At 42.4% G+C, this 6,357-nt stretch overlaps 1 protein-coding gene across 1 annotated transcript in view; it reads left to right on the forward strand.

Moving 5' to 3' along the window:
- The window catches only part of BCL2 (BCL2, apoptosis regulator), a 98,466-nt gene that overhangs the window by 64,509 nt on the left and 27,600 nt on the right, over nt 1–6,357 (forward strand). The gene's annotated exons all lie outside the window — the stretch shown is intronic.

Raw genomic sequence — 6,357 nt, forward strand, 5'->3', positions numbered from 1 at the left:
ACAACAAATCTGTGGAGGGAATTCCTGATGGAGAAGCCTAAAAGGAAGATTATGAATTTTCAAAGCCGTGGCCTTGTAAACCAAGCGTCTCTGCAGACATCGTGGAACAAGAGCTCATTAGGAATAATCATCTAAAACCTGACTGAAATCTCTGTAGCTTTCTGACTTACACCAGATGAAAATCTGATCCATTTACCTAGTTTTAAGTCCAAACACACGTTCTTGTGGTGGAGACATAATTTCCTTTGCATGCTGTAATCACTGCTCTGCACTGTGACAAGCAAATATTTATTGGGCTTTGCAGGGCTCAGCAAGAGCTTATAGCACATTTCTTTATGGCATTTGTTTTGCTATACATGATGTATATTTTGGTGGGTTTGCTGGTGCTTTATTTGATGCTCAAGATCAATCATTTCTGAAACACAAGTGTGACATCTTGGGAAAAGTAACTTCCACTTCCTCAGTACTAATCTATCAGGTTGACTTTATTTCCGTCACAGCATACCAAGAGCAAACAACTTCCTACTACTCCGTGCTTTTCAGTTAAATGCCTTTTCCAAAAGGTTAGGGAAATGCTTGTGTCATGGAAAAAACAAAATCCAGTTATGCAGAAAATAAAGAGGTGCAGTGGATCAGGCTTAATTGAGCACTTAACAGGCTCAGACTAGCCTGAGCCTGCATTAACTGAACCACTGAATCCATCCAAGCTGAACAGCTGTAGAGCATTTGGGCTGTGCAGTTAAGATACACTTCAGCATGGGGTTCTTTATCTGCAGGTAGTAGCACTTAACCACCTGGGCAGCCCCCTGGAAATGACTTCCCAGCATGGGCAGGGCAGAGGGGCGTTTTGCATCTGCACAGGGCAAGCTGCTCTCAGGGTCTCTGCATATGATATCCCCCTCTGCCTCTCTCAAGATGCAGCTAAGGTTGTTCCTTGTGCTTTTCTCTTTTTTTTCTCAAGTCTTTGTCGTATGAAACAGGTGTTGGGGGATGTTCTCAGGATTTCAGATGGCTTGGAGGCAGAAGGGCTAGTGGATGACTTCGTCCTTCCTACAAGACCTTCTCTCTCACATGCCTCTGATGTCTCACTAGTGTGATGCTACTTCTTCCTTTCAAAGGAGCCGGTGTCTCAGTCAGTGTGGGAATTGCCCCACAAATCCCCACCTGACTGGAAATAGTGCTTCTCAAGCTGAAAATAGTGCTTCTCAAGCTGAGAGTTAGTTTTTGCTAACTAGACACTGTCACAGCTGTTGGTCATTCTGCAGTACTTTCTGCTAGACTTTATTTTTGAGCTGGGGAAAAAACCCCAGCCCTGTGCACACTGTTAGATCAGACAGGTGATAATGTGCCTGTTTTAGGTGATCAAAAAGATAATTGGTATCATTACTATGCCTGCAGATAATTTAGGATTCATTAAAGTAAGTGTTCAGGGGGGAAAAGTGTGTGATTGCAGTTTTACATCGTGGTTATTACAGCATCCCTGGCTCTAGCAGGCAAATCAGGAACATTTTAGCTCAGCATTTTCTGGATTGTAGGGATCTATCTGTTGGCTTACGCTTTGCAAAAATATAAGTGGTATTTACAATTGCACTTGGCAACGAGCTGCTTTTTTCTGATACAAATCCAAATGCTAGGGTTATAATTACTGTGAATGTTGCATCCTGCAATCTGGAAACATAAGCAACATGCATTGGTCTGGTCTTCCCAAAGAAATTGTTGAGGGCTGCAGTGACCATCCCTGAGGAATCTTCCCATGGTCCTGAATTATGTAGTAAGCCCACATCTATGTAATCTCCTCTCGATACTGTTTCATTTTGCATGCAATAACTGTATTAGACACCATTGCAGATTGACTCTGCAGGCTCATGCTGGTCCAGACATAAGATGTGGGATTCATCATCTTCCAAGGACTTATTTTAAATACTTAAAACAAAATGGAAGTCTTCTTCAATAGGGGAGAGATGCACTTGAAAATAGATGCTCTTTTATAGAGTAGACTTGCAGGTCATGCTTTACTCCTTGTAGTGATTAAGGGAGAGAACAGACCTTGATTCTTGGGAGTAGTAGCATAAGGATTACACAAGTCTTTTTTGTGTGAGGCCTGATCTTGACAGTGATCTGTGTAGATGCATACCAGATCAAGCCAGAGCAAAGCCAGATAGGCAGCCAACACCTAGAGACCTAAAAAAATATTACATCAATGCTCACGGTGACTGAGAGGGGTTGCCTAAATTTGGGGCTGGCGTGCCTCAGACAACAGCTAAACTTATGAATCACTTGTGGACCTGCCTGTATGCTGTTGGCATTGAAGGGTTCCTTGTTGCCAGCTGCCAAGAGGTAATCCTGCATGAGGGATGGACGATGGACACCTCACAGGCCAAAACAGCACTGGAAATCTACTGGACTCAGTGGATGAAAACTGAAGCTAAAACCACAGCCGAAAGTTTGGGCCAGGCTATAAATAAAGTACCTGAGTAAACTGAGGAGAAATTGTTTTTAAAGGAACAGAGCAGAAGGAGAGAGCCATGTACATGCCTTGTGCTTCAGTGTTGGGATGCAGCTTGGTTGAGTCTTTTTTCTGGTGGGTAATACAGTGTGTGCTTGCAAAAAATACATTTGAACAAACATGGATGCTACACAATGTTAATGGGATGGGAGTTTTTTCCCATAAGCAATTTGGTAAGTTTTTCTTTAAAATTTGATTAACAACAGTCTGTGTAATTGGTGAATTTCCTATGCCAAACACTTTGTGTTACAAACATATAGTCACAGAAAAGTAAGAGATTCTTACACAAGACACAGGTAAACTCATAGTCTTTATTTTATCTATAAGGAAAAAGTCCCCTGAAAACTAACCAGGTCTCAAAATACTCTTCTCTAGAGTTTGGTTTTGCAGTCTATTATGAATTTGACACAGCAGAAAAATTTTCAGCTAAAGATAGAGGGGATTTTATTCAGACAGACTTGCTCTTTCTGTCCTGTGTGTCCCTACATGTGTATTTATATATATGTCATTTAGAGAAGAAAAAGATGAACTATTACCCTCTTTGCTGAACTATACCCTAGTTAGCAAAGACTAACTCTCAGCTTGAGAAACATTATTTTCAGCTTGAGAACTTAGCTTTGTAATAAACTCAAACTAAAGTGAACCCAGAAAAAGACAGCCACTGCAGGTAGAGTCTCATTTCCAACTTCTTCTATAAACAGACTCTTTTCTTCCATTATTTAAAACTGCTCAGCTGCTTCTCTGCAAGAAAACAGCAAAGGCAATTGAGCACAGTCTTGGTCACGTAAGTGGCTCTTGTCTAAAAAGCTAGTTCATATTCAATGCTGTCCTAGTTTTTCTTTTCTCAATCCCATAAAGGTCCTTTTCAGAAGAAATTCCAATTGATGAGCACTGGAATCAGTGTGTGAGCAGAAAAGTACAATATATAGCATACTGCTATAAAATTACAGATAAATATTTACATAGCTTTTCATGTCCCTTCACATTCTTTTAAGCTCACATTCTTTTCCTCTAATCTTCATTTGACCATTTCAAGCATGACTAACATACTTTGAATTATTTTTACACTTCCAACATCTACTCTGTAAAAACAGTGAACATGAAGGTGCAGGTGGCTGAGCTGAGTTCAAAAGATTCATTTGCCGAGAAGAACTAGGACTTTCCAACTGTATTTCTGTACTTGAGTTTCTTAATAAAGCCACTGTGTTATCCTGAACTTAGGCGAACTCCATGGTTACGGTGGTGTCGATTAACCATAGTGTCAAAGAATCACTCAGCCTGAAGCAGCCAATACAGGGATTTTTATTTTCCTCTCCTCTTTATCCAAGCATGGAAAAAGGGGCAGGTTGCTACATATTCTTGTTGCACCTTATCTAAATATATTGATCACTTCCTCTGGACTCTTATCTGTTTGCTCTGCAGTGGCTGTGGTTCATTCACACTGGGATTTGCAGGGAAGCTGAATGGATTCAGCCACGTGAGAGGTACTGGTGGGCTGGTTAAGGCCGGGTGACACTGTGCCTGGCTTCTCTTTTGTTTCATCTGGCTGGTTGTTTGACATCCACCAGCCTCTCTGTTCATTAAGGCGGCATGATGAATGGAAGGCAGCGAGTGTAATTGGGGCAGTTAGGGCCACCTGGTTCATAACTATAACAAATATCCACTAGTGCATCTCTTTCAGCACCACATGAACCACTGAAGTGCAAACTGGGTGATAGTGAATGGAAATCTTAAACTGATGTAAAGATTCTAGTAGTTTCCAGAGTCATGCTGGCTTCTCTTGCCCCAGCCTTTTTAAGGCCCATAAAAGAACCTTTTCAAAGATAGGCTTCCCCCAGTAACAGAGACTACATTCATGTAGCATTATTGTGCAGAAGACATATGGTTCTGTCTACACTGGGACAACTTCATTAGAGTAGATCCTGCACTGCCCCAAGGGTGGGTGTACCCAGCTGTACGGAATTGAGCTGGTGGGTGGCATGGTGGTTTTTGTTCCATTCGTGCAACACGTGTGTGGTACAGGTGATGTGCTGGGGAAGGCAGGAGAAAGGTCTCTTGTACCACGGGTAATCCTTGTGCAGAGAGGGCAGGAAGTTCAGCCCACAAGATTTAAACACCAACTAATTTAAATACCAGCTGATTTAAACACCAACTTCGCACTTGATGCTCCCAGACTATGCCTTTTCCTGAGCTGAGCTCTGCCAGACCTGACTTGAGCAGGGCTACAGTGGGCAGAGATGTGGTGCTGTCTCTAGTTGGAAGCACAGACATCCTATTGGTGCACAGGACTGGATAACAGTGACTCGTAGATGTGACCTTGGACTCAGCAGTGATCAGTGGAAGCAGTACTCACAGTGTATGGGAACAGCCCCGCGCTGGCCAGTGACGATAATGTCTTCAGCAGACTTTGCATCGTGAAGCGGTTAATGAATTCTTTTGTAGTGAAAGGCTGGATTCAATAAAAAGTTTCTGGGGCAAGTTACCATAGCCTGCCATACTACAAGTGTGTCAGGCAGACCCTTTTTTTTTTCCCTTTTAATTTATTTTTTCTTCCCCTTTTAATTTTAAATTGAGTGCAGCTGACTGCCTCCAATGCTGTTAACAATGGCACTTCTTTCCCTGGGACAATGTAACATTTAAAACAGATAAAAGCTCATGTGGGGCCAATAAAAGTTTGCCCCCATCCTCATTCCTGTAGGGCTGGTTTCCTCATCGTTAACATTTTAAGTAGCAGGCACTATGAATATGAATGTAAGTGACTTTTACATGCTATTACTCATCAGTGGGTAACTCCGAACAGGCATCACTGGAGGGATGTGCCCAATCTCAAAGAAACTTTGTGGCCCAGCAGCAGGGGAGCAGTGCTGTGTGAGATGAATCCTCAGGGGAAAATGGGAAGTCAGTAGGTGAATAACTGGGGTCCAGAGTGGCATGGCAGCCCAGCTGCCCCAGTCCAGCAAGAGTAGCAAAATGGGAGGACACACACAGGTGACACTCAGCAGCCTGTGTGCTCCTTCTGGTGGCTGATGGAGAGGGAGCAAGTCAGTGGGTTCTCGTTCCAGATTTTCCATCTGAATTGCTTGTGCAGGTTGGGTTAGGGGTCCAAATGAAACCCTCTGAGCGTTGGTCTTTTGTCCATAGCAGGGACAAGGAAAGGCATATGGCTTGCATACCTTCTTGGATGGACAGTATGCATTGAATACTAACAAAAATCATTAGTAGCAACATTATAATTTTGAAGGCACTATAAAAGCGTTAGGTTTTATAAATGCACTTTAAGGTGACTTCTTTCCTGATCAGTTTCTGTGTGATATGTATGTGCTTGTACACAATCAGTCTGATTTCTCTTTCAGTCAGCAAACTAGTTTTAAAGTAGTCTGTGTGTTGCAGGGATCTGTGTTTTGACTGTCCTCCCTGCAGAACTCAATCCAGAACATCCATGACTTTTCCTTCCTGAATCTTCCTTTGCCTTTGGTGATTTTTGGATTAAGCTCCATGTTGCTTTGTGTATTCATGCATCTCTGTGAAAGAGATTTATTTTATTTTATTTATTTATTTATTTAAAATGGTTCTAAAGCCTTGATCAGTGCTATGATGAGAAAGTGCCTCTGTTCCTTTCCTCCATGTGCCTCCTAGTCTCCTTGGTGCTTGGTTCCCACCTCAGTTGCTGTTGTCTGTAGCTACCAAACCTGTCCAGCTCCGGGGGTTGAGCCCCTTCTCTGCCTTTCCCACAAAAAACACACATCAGTAACAGGACCAAAGAGTTGGTGCATCATGCACTGTTTATGCTTACAAATTTAGAAATATGATTGCTCCCCACCAGTGTTTACTAATTACATATTTCAGCCAAA

This window comes from Corvus brachyrhynchos, unplaced genomic scaffold (genome assembly GCF_000691975.1).
Source record: "Corvus brachyrhynchos isolate BGI_N302 unplaced genomic scaffold, ASM69197v1 scaffold237, whole genome shotgun sequence".
Classification (NCBI taxonomy): Eukaryota; Metazoa; Chordata; class Aves; order Passeriformes; family Corvidae; genus Corvus; species Corvus brachyrhynchos.